This window comes from Hibiscus syriacus, unplaced genomic scaffold (assembly GCF_006381635.1).
Source record: "Hibiscus syriacus cultivar Baekdansim isolate YM2019G1 unplaced genomic scaffold, ASM638163v2 tig00113725_pilon, whole genome shotgun sequence".
In the NCBI taxonomy this organism is placed as follows: Eukaryota; Viridiplantae; Streptophyta; class Magnoliopsida; order Malvales; family Malvaceae; genus Hibiscus; species Hibiscus syriacus.
The window spans coordinates 18,667,861-18,679,387 of NW_024063471.1; the positions used below are offsets into that span (position 1 = coordinate 18,667,861).

The 11,527-nt window shown below is 35.8% G+C and overlaps 1 pseudogene; it reads right to left on the minus strand.

The window, feature by feature from the left end:
• Window positions 1-22: 22 nt before the first annotated feature.
• LOC120187723 lies at window positions 23-11,074 on the minus strand (annotated as a pseudogene).
• Between the last annotated feature and the right edge of the window lie 453 nt (window positions 11,075-11,527).

Genomic DNA, 11,527 nt, shown 5'->3' on the forward strand with positions numbered 1-11,527 from the left:
TCATATCAAGATTTCAACACGAATATACGAGGGCAGATACAAACAACACCAACTTCAGGAACTAGAATAAGCGTTTCCTGCAACATTCTGCTCCACAGTAGCATGGCATCTGTATTACCTTCCCATCAGGGCCATGAACACTATCAAGGGCATATCCATAGTCATACGTAAGCTCCTACAAGCAAAATATAATCAGATAGTGTCCAGTCACTCCAAATTCCACTCAATAATCAATATATCCAGGCAATTCAATAAAAGTCAATAATCAGCATATACATATAACATTGATGGATGATCCCAAAATAATATAAAGCATACTCCAATAAAATCCAGAGATTGGTACCAAACAACTGTTGGTTTTTTGGTAAAATCTCACATTGGTTGTGTATAAGGAGGAGGGGAAATTCTTTTGTTATAAATAGAGCTCTCCTCCTCCATTGTTTAGCATCCCACAAATATAAGTTTTCTTCACTATTAAAGGTTATTTGTACTCTTTCCCTCTTTGTAATATTTCATCTATTAGTGAAATATTATTTTAGTAGTGTTCGAGGACATAGGCATAATTTTGGCTGAACCTCGTTAAATTTTGGTATTCTCTTTTATGTCTATTTAATAGCTATTGTCGGGTATAGTTGTTGTTAATTATTGTCCTATTAAAATTACTTGTCTTGGTAGCTCTGTCTAAGGAAAGTGGGTTTTAAGAGGGACCATTGTGACCCCTCCTCTTTCCTAGGAATCTACCTTGGGTGATTTTTAGTATAATCATTTTCACACTAGTCACCTAGATAATAGTTTTCAAGGTGAATTTGTTATTATTGGTGGAAATTAACCCGAATTCCACAACAATTGGTATCAGAGCTCTGGGTTTATTTTAGTATGCTCTGTGGTTGCGGTTTAAGCTGATCTTCCACATCAGAAAAAATTTCCTTGGGATAATTGACATTCTGCATTGACAGCTATTAAATAGAGTTTGTCACAGAAATGAAAGACGACACAAAAACATCCGCAAGAAATGATGTGACAAATGTTAGATTTGTAGTGGAGATTTTTTTATGGCACCAATCATTTTGGCATGTGGCAAAGTGAGGTTTTTAGATGCCCTAGTTCAACAGGGTATAGACATTGCTATTGAATGAGAGAAACCAGATGATGTTGAGGAGAAAGAATGAAAGATGATCAATGATTGGCATGTGGTACTATTCGATCGTGTCTTTCTAGAGAGCAAAAGTATGCATTTTCTAAGTAAACTTCTGCAAGTAAATTGTGGAAGGCACTGGAGGAGAAATTTTTGAAGAAAAGCGGTCAGAACAAGCTCTACATGAAAAAAAGATTGTTCTGCTTCAACTATGTACCAGGTACCACTATGAATGATCACATTACTAGCTTTAATCAGCTGGTGACTGATCTGATGAATATGGACGTGACTTTTGAAGACGAAGATATGGCTCTGATGTTGATGGAATCACTTCCTGATGAGTTTGAGTATCTTGAAACTACTCTACTTCATGGGAAGGTTGATGTGTCTCTCAGTGAAATAACTGCTGCCTTATATAGTTATGAATTGAGAAAAAAAAAACAAACAAGAAAACACAAGTGTCGAAGTAGAAGCTCTTGTTGTTAAAGGTCGTTCGAAGAGTCAGAATAAAGGAAGGAGAGGGAGATCGAAGTCAAAGTCCAGATTGAGCAAAGATGAATGTGTCTTTTGTCGAGAAAAAGGGCACTGGAAGAAATAATGTCACAGGCTAAAGAATAAAGGCAAACCTGAAAGGGGAAAGACTGTCTCAGAATCAAATGTGGTCGAGTATGGTGATGCAGATTCAAATTTCGCATTCGCTGCTACGCCATCAACCAATTGTTCCAGTCCATGGCTGTTAGATTCAGTTTGTAGCCATCATATGACCCCCAATAAAGAATGGTTCTTTCATTTTAAAGAACTAAAAGGTGGAATTGTCTACACAGTAAATAATTCCACTCTTGACACACTTGGGATTGGTTCAATTCGCTTGGGGAATCGGGATGGATCAATCAGAACCTTAACAGGTGTCCATTGTGTACCAGATTTAATGAGAGATCTCATCTTTGTGGGAACCTTAGAGTCAAAAGGTTTAGAAGTGAGGGCAAAAGATGGGATTATGAGGATTATCTCTGGTGCACTGGTGATAATGAAGGGAATCCGAAAAAGAAGCAATGTGTATTACTTTATGGGTAGTACAATTGTTGGGACAGCAGCAGTGGCAACTTCTACTGATGAACAGGAGTTAGAAGCAACCAGGTTATGGCATATGCGCTTGGGGCATGTTGGTGAAAAATCCTTGAAATTGCTGATAGATCAAAGATTATTGAAGGGTGCTCGGGCTTGCAAATTAGTTTTTTGTGAGCATTGCATCAAAGGGAAGAAGACGAGGGTGAAATTTGGAACAGCAATCCATGATACTAAAGGTATTTTGGATTATGTTCATTCAGATGTATGGGGGCCTTCCAAAACAACTTCATTGGGAGGAACACACTATTATGTCACCTTTGTTGATGATTTTTCCCGGAAAGTTTGGGTGTATACAATAAAGACAAAGGATGAGGTGCTAGGATTTTTCCTTAAATGGAAAAGGATAGTGGAGACTCAAATAGGCAAAAAATCCAAACGTCTCCGTACAAACAATGGTGGAGAGTACAAAAATGATCTATTTCTGAATGTCTGTGAAGAAGAAGGTATTGTCAGACATTTCACTGTCAGATCTACACCACAACAGAATAGGGTGGCAGAGCGTATGAACCGGACATTAGTGGAGAAGGTTCGGTGTATGTTGTCTAATGCTGGGTTAGGCAAAGAATTTTGGGCTGAGGCTTTGGTCTATGCTTGTCACCTTGTCAACCGCTTACCATCGACTGCTATTGATGGTAAAACACCATTAGAGAAATGATTTGGAGAACCTGCTACAGATTATGATTCCTTACATGTGTTTGGTTCCACTGCATACTACCATATTAAGGAGCTGGATCCAAGAGCAAATAAGGCGATCTTTATGGGGATCACCTTTGGTGTGAAAGGCTATCGTCTTTGGTGTCCAGAAACAAAGAAAATAATCTACAGCAGGGATGTTACCTTTGATGAATCTACCATGTTGAGAAATGTGACTTCAGAAAAATTGGAGCAGACAGATGGAACTCCCAAATAGGTGGAGTTTTAAGGAAGCAAAATTGTTCCAGCCAGTAAAGAAACTGATGTTGACTCTCCTATGGTAGAATAAGAGTCAGATAAAGAAGAGGTTCAGATCCAAGAACCTCCACAGCAACATGAATCAATTGCACTCAGAAAGGGAAAGAGGTGATATGGTCTCTTTTGCATCATCAATTGTAATTGATGACGTTCCTGCCACTTTTAATGAAGCAGTCCAAAGTTCAGAACATAAAAGGTGGAGGATCGCATTGAATGAAGAAATGCAATCCCTTCAAAAGAATCAGACGTAGAAACTAGCTAGTCTTCCAAAGGGAAAGAATGTAATTGGGTGCAAGTGGGTATATACAAAGAAAGATGGATTTCCTGACAAGAATAACATCCGCTACAAAGCAAGATTGGTGGCTAAAGGCTACGCTCAAACGGAGGGAGTTGATTATAATGAAGTATTTTCTCCAGTTGTAAAACATTCCTCCATCAGAATTTGTTGGCTTTGGTAGTGCAGTTGGATTTGGAACTAGTTCAGATGGATGTAAAAACTGCATTTTTACATGGAGACTTGGATGAGGAAATCTACATGACTCAGCTAGATGGATTCAAAGTTGCTGAAAAAGAAAAGATGGTGTGCAAATTAGAAAAATCGTTGTACAGTTTGAAGTAATCTCCAAGGCAGTGGTACAAGCGATTTGACAAGTTTATGATAGGGCAGAAGTACACAAGAAGCAAATATGATCATTGTGTATATTTATGCTAGCTACAAGATTGATCCTATATTTATCTTCTTCTTTATGTTGATGATATGCTGATAGCTTCCAGGAGTCAGACAGAAATTGTGAAACTAAAGACTCAATTGAACAGGGAGTTTGAGATGAAGGATCTTGGTGAAGCGAAGAAGATTCTAGGCATGGAGATATCAAGGGATAAGAAATTGGGGAGGCTTTGTTTGTCTCAGAAAGAATATCTGATGAAGGTACTAAAACGTTTTGGCATGAATGAGAAGTCAAAACCAGTTAGTACACCTCTTGCTCCTCATTTCAAGCTTGGTGCATCCATGTCACCTAAAGATGATGCAGAACGGGAATACATGTCAAATGTTTCGTATGTAAGTGTTGTTGGTAGCTTGATGTATGCAATGGTGTGTACGAGACCCGATATTTCACAGGCAGTTGGGGTTGTGAGAAGGTATATGCATGATCTTGGAAAGGAGCATTGGCAAGCTGTGAAATGGATTTTGCGGTATATTCTAAACACCGTAGAAGTTGGTTTGGTCTTTCAGCAGGACAAACAAGATGGTCAGTGTGTAGTTGGGTATTGTGATTCAGACTATGCAGGTGATTTGGACAAGCATCGATCAACTACTGGTTATGTGTTTACATTTGCAAAGGCACCATTCAGTTGGAAGTCCACCTTACAGTCAACAGTGGCTTTGTTTACTACAGAGGCAGAGTATATGGCAGTTACAGAGGCTGTGAAGGAGGCAATTTGGCTTCAAGGGTTGCTTGGTGATTTGGGAATGGAACAGAAGCACATCAAAGTGCATTGTGACAGTCAGAGTGTTATTCATTTAGCAAAGAACCAGGTTTACCATGCAAGGACGAAGCACATCGATGTTCGATATCACTTTGTACGAAAGATTCTAGAAGAAGGTAGAGTCATAATCCAGAAGAAGGTGGAGTCATAATCCAGAAGATTCGGACCACTGAGAATCCTGTTGATATGTTGAAAAAGTGGTAACTGCGGTCAAGTTTAAACATTGTTTAGACTTGGTCAATATTGTTACAAATTGAAAGATGAATTTGCAGACACTACTGAAGATTAGATTTTTGAGAGATGTGTGTGGAATTTTTATTCACTATTAAAGGCTATTTGTAATCTTTCTCTCTTTGTAATATTTCATCTATTAGTGAAATATTATTTTAGTAGTGTTCGAGGACATAGGCATAATTTTGGCCGAACCTCGTTAAATTTTGGTATTCTCTTTTATGTCTATTTAATAGCTATTGTCGGGTATAGTTGTTGTTAATTATTGTACTATTAAAATTACTCGTCTTGGTAGTTCTGTCTAAGGAAAGTGGGTTTTAAGAGGAACCATTGTGACCCCTCCTCTTTCCTGTGAATCTACCTTGAGGTGATTTTTAGTACAATCGTTTTCACACTAGTAACCTAGATAATAGTTTTCAAGGTGAATTTGTTATTATTGGTGGAAATTAACCCGAATTCCACAACAACTTGCTGAGAAATTTTAATGGTGCTTATACAGACCATAAAAGGGGGAAATAACCTGCAAAGGAGGAATGTTGTCTGCAGCAAAGAGCACTACTCGAGCTAGTTTGATATCCTGGTGTGCACTCAAGACACACTGGATACAGAGGTTAGGCTCACAGCTATGATTGATAAATCTTGCAACATTTCCAATAGAAGCAGTATCAATGCAAAACTCTGGCATACTTTCTGATCTTTGTTCATCAATTTTGTCCACGTTCTGGATCACTGACACAGATGCATCCTGTTACCGCCTTTGTCGAGGAAAATAAAATCAGAATAAATACAATCTTACATGCAGGAAAAACAATATATGATTTCAAAGCAGTAATATCACACAGGTCAGAGAAAGGTGTTTAATTATAAAAGGGTTTCCTATGACCTCCTCTAACCCCTTTGGCTGACACTATTATACTGAACTTGAAGTCTTGAACTAATACTCAACAACTTGAATGGAAAGAAAGATTCGGTACTATGCTAAAGAGACCAATCATACCGCTCGACCACCGAGTCCTCTCATAGTTTGCAAGCAATCAATGTAAAAAATGTAATTATTCTCAAAGACGCTATCCAGATCTTCTGTCCTTGTCAGCACTCCAATATATTCACAAACGGGGGCACCAGCAGGTATAAAATCCCAAGATCTAACAGCCCATCCTTTCTTAGGTGTATGGAAGACCTGTCAATTCACATAAGTCAGATTTCATGTGGAGATGTTGAAACCAGAACTTCTAAAGTTCAAACAAAGAAGTGAGCAGAGTGATTGTTTCTTGCGGTGATAAAAATACCTCGAGTCGATATTTCAATTCTCCCTGAGATGCACGATTTACACACTCTGGACCACAGCCACAATTTGGACCACATTCAAAAACATGTTTGGCTTCAACTAACCTGGAATCAAAGAAATGGAACAGAAGAGCATAAATAATCAATAAACTTCAACAGCAAGAAAAAAGTGTATTGCACAAGCCGTTAAGCTTCTCTATTTCTACGATTTTACCTGCCACCACCAAGGTGCACATATGGAAAATCAGAACCATTAAGCTTGGCATGTGAACAAGTATTAGGATCTCGACAAAGTCTCTCACAATCACATCCAGCAGCATTACCAGGAAGCTTTAGATTTCGTGCAACTTTCATTGACTTGAAATTTCTCATAACCTGATAAACAAATGAACAAACTGAATCTTAGCAACTTATGTATGCATACCATTGCATCAAAAGGACCTATCTTTGAAAAAGAAAGTAAAAAGTAGGATAAAATGGTGAAAACAACTAGTAAAAGTGAAGAAAAGAGTGTCATTACTATCTATGTTACGCAAATTTGAGTGTCAGATACTATTATGTGTATGCCCATTGTCTTCTAAAGTTATCCCATATATTTGGAGAACCATAACCCTATATCAATGTCATATGTGTGTCAGATACGCATATTAGGCACGAGTATCAAGGGGAAAAAAAAAGAAGAATCCATGAAACATATATCATCTTAAAAACATGCAACAAAACTGAGAATGTGAACAAATGGACCTTTTCAAGCAAATGATAATAGAAAGGATAAACACTGCTTAGAAATGAGAATTTGTAGACCTTCAAATGGACATCATCCAGTAGCAAATGTTTCCAGACAACCAGGAGAAAGTTTATCAAAGAGAATCAATGAACAACTTACATGTAAAATGGTCTACAGGAACTTATTTCAGTTGAAAGGAGACAAAAAGGGCAAAATTTAGACACTCATGGATGGTGTGGCTGGTTTGAAGCATAATAAGATTAATCAGCAATAATGAGCATAATTCAGTGGACTCTGAAGCACACAAGAAGCGGATCAAATATGTTTGTGTGAAGCACATATTCACTTATAACCAAAAGTACTTCTCTAAGATAGAATTGATTTCATTGTGCATGGAAATAAATTACTTAGGAACAAATGAGAAAGTTGAGCTTGCCAGGTGGATCATCAACCAAATTAGTAGCTGGAATAGGAACATTCTCTTGACCACCACTTATGTCCTCACACACCAACCTTAAAAGATAAAAGTATAATTGAGATTGACTAGAATCAATGACAAAAAGGCAACCGACTATTTTATTTTTCTGTAATACTTAATCCTTCAAATACCCGACAATTTCAGAAGTACACTTGGGAACACGACCATGGGCGAAATGAACCTATTAAAAGAATGAACAAACATGATTACAATAATCAGATTTAACAATAAAACAAAAAATTCACATAACAGGCAGTAAAACCTCTTTCATACTCTATTTCAATAAAAAGAAATGGGATTTATTCTGATCTTAAAAGTAAGCAACTGCCACAAATAGGTAATCAATCCCATCACTAGTTATCAGGCTTCATTAATAAAAAAAAAAAAATAAACCACCACGCTATAGACAATGACTTTCGTCAAAACTTGCGTGAAGTTAACATGCGCAAATTCACTTTACAGGGAAAGTATCGAAAACAATCATCTTCAACAGAATAACATTGGATCTCATGGTAAATGGCCCATAGATTATGAGAAATTAGCCAACCATAATCATAAATCATAAACCTTGTTAGTTGTTAATGTTGGTTGGCCCTTAAGCCGCCTCAATCGATATTTGAAAAAAGTGAACCCAGAAGGCCCTTTTCTGCCCAGTACTTCTCAACCTGCAAATGTGGAGCAGATTTTGAAATGCATAGTGTTCTATTGAATTCCTGCATGATCTAAATACACAAAGTTACAATGCCAATCTGCGGGAAAAGACAAATCAACCTGAAAACTGAATATTTTACAAGGCAGAACCAAACATGGAAAATTCAATTATTCAATACCGGCAGGAGAAACAGGTACAAAGTTTTGTCCCCTATCAAGAAGACTACATGCTTGTGATGAAGAATACAAGACTCACTCATCCATGAAGGAATCAACAAGGCAAGTTAATCACATTAAAATATTCTCAAAAAATGGTCATATTCTATCAACTCTTTATCACAGAAGGAACTATCAAATTATTCACAAAGAATGAGTAAGATTTCGTCATGGTTCATGCAGAATACGGAAAAAGTATAATTACCATTTAATTTATAGTACACCATATATATGATAAAATGAATGAAAATATATAATGCAACCTTAACCACCAAATAAAATGTTGATAAAAACAAAAACTTAAGAATGATTCATAACTTACCTTGTACAATCCATCATACATAAAAACTTTCCCAGAGTAACTGTTAGTACATGCATGACCTCAAATTACTCTGACAGTCACCCCAAGGTCATAACAGTTCCGCAAATAATCAGACAGGATGTAAGAAGACAACTTCCAATGAGATGCTATACAAGACAGTCCCAATATAGAAAAAGTTGCAAAGCAACAATGTCCCATGGATGCATCAGTTAGAAAACACATTAGAGCAATTTTTACCATGTAGACAGAAAATTTTAACAACTCCGATAATTGTGTATCTTTAGCCATACAAAGCCATTCAACATGCTTAAATGTTCAAGATGCCAAAGAATTTAGAACCTAACTTAAACATCGACACATATGCGTTCACATACAAATTCTTGGACCCAAGATATGACAGTTGTGACAGTAGAAAGTGTCTAAAAACATGGTAGTTTAGTCTCAAATAAGCACAACAACAGATAATAGTATTTTCATGATTATATCTTAGCATGCCATTGTTCTCTATTAAAAAAATATATCCCAAGTACGACTAGACAATCTGTAATATATCCAATGAATAACAAATTCAACTACAACTATCCAATAATATAGACAATGTAAATGCATGAGAGTTTAGAATGCATACCTTTAACGCCAGATTACCACCTTTCAAAAATTGATGTTAGCATGTAGTATTTTGGTTTTTAAAAAACCAAATATCAAAGATAACCGAACCAATCAAACTCCACTAGTTTGGTTTATCAGTTTAAAAATAAATCTTTGTATAGTATTTTAAAGTTATTTTCACTCAATTTAAATATAAAATATATATTTATATTATATATTTTACTCAACAATGGAAAAAAATCGTATTTGGTGACCAGAAGCACTTGATGACAGAAAAACTAACAGCAGAGACCCCTTGCAAGGACAGGCTTCTTTCCCATTTTTGGACAGGAGAGTACACTTGCAGTTCACAATGTAGAAAGCATATGATAATGCAGTTAAACATCATCCATTGAAAATATAAATAAAATTACTTCAAAGGTGCAGAATGATCTATAACTCATTCACAGGAAAAAAAAAAGAATGTATTACCCCTTTCCTGTAGAACCGCCCCATAAAATCTGTACCATTCAACCAGTGGCTATGAAAACCAACTGCAACCATTTCAGCACGAGAGTAAAACTGATGACCAACATCAATACCTATCACACACCAAAGACATCTTAGATAATAGTTTCATAAACTCGAAACAAGATATGAAACGCTCATTATAGTACATGTTAGACAACTAAAAACAGCATGAAAATTCACAACAGGCATAAGCTCTCACAACCAATCTGGAATGTTACCTATCCTTTTCCTAGGATAAAGCACCTCCTTTCTCTTCATCATCTGCAAATGTTTTAATTTCGAAAAAATATAAGGGCATAAAACATCAAAATCAGTATTAACAAGATAACGTCATACTTAAAGCAAAAGAAATATAAGAACTGGTAAAGAGAATGGAATCAAGACAATTTTCTAGAATTATCTTAAATTAATAATCATTACAATAATAGTTCAACATAGTTCCTCGATTCCGCCAATAAATGTTTATTCATATTGCAATGGAAAATAATATAAAACAAATTATCACCATTTTTATTCTTATAAGGAGCTACGACAACCTTTCATCAAATGAAAACATAGCATTATGAGTCAATCAATATGACTTGAGTCAAACATAAGAGGGGAAAAGATGCAAGTCAGTCATTTATATTTTGACCCTTGAATGAACAAAAATGAAGCTAAGCAGCATTTTTTAAACCGTATAATCAGAATGACAGAAGGAACAAATCATAGACACAGAAAAAAGAAGCAGTAGCGTCTCCACAATTAACTTGCCTTTGCCATTGCCTTTAAATCAGGTCGCTTGATTTTGGCCTTACCATCAGCATCATCTCCTTTCTGCAAATAAAATTTAAAAATAACAATAACATTGAAACAGATAATGCATGATTGAAAGAAGAGCAAAACCAAATTTCACCATTTTTCAGGTTAAATGGGCAATAATTTAGCAGAGATAAACAAACTAAAACTTTGAGTACCATGAGTCATGCAACTGAAAACGATAGTAATAACTTACACTGGCTTTGTTGTCAACTTTATCCGCTCCACGTCGCTTTTTCCTCATCCTAAGAACCACTAGAAAAGATTGTATAAGAAAATAAAACTACTAAACCAATCTCAAATGGTAAGCAAATGAAATGCAAGAGGTTATATATTCAAACCAGAGTAATGAAGTTCCAATCAAAAGCAAGAAATGAATACTCAAAATCGATAGAAATAGGAACGGACCTGAACTAAGTGAAGATAATAGTTGTTGAACAATCTTTCAGCCTTCTTGACCTTAATATGAGCACTTTCTTCGGCAACATTTGAAGCATTACTACCATCTAAGCCAAGCGCAATTTTAGCATCTCGTTCTACCATTTTCGCCGCTTTCTTGTTGAACTGAAGTTCAGTGGGGTGAAATGGCATCTAATGAAGCTATTGGATCCCAGTTTGAACATGATGTAGTTTTAGTTTGTGCTTTACTTTGTCAGTAGTACCTACATTAAGTTTTCTTGCACTTGTTCCACAATCCTCATCCATAAGCATTGGCTTATAATATTTATATAACAGTGTTTTTTGGTATTTTTTGTCAAAAGCATTGGCTTTTATATATTTATACAAGACTGAAATTACTTTTTCAATTAATTTTAAATTAAAAATGATTGTATGCAATTTTATTTTTAGTAATTTATAATTATTGGTGGCCTTATTTTTTTTTATTAATGATTAAATAAATAATAGTCTAAAGTGATTACAAGATAACATCTGTAGGTGTTCGCGTTCATTGAGTTAAGTAGAGTCAAAAAATTTTGAGTTATTCAAGTTGATGAG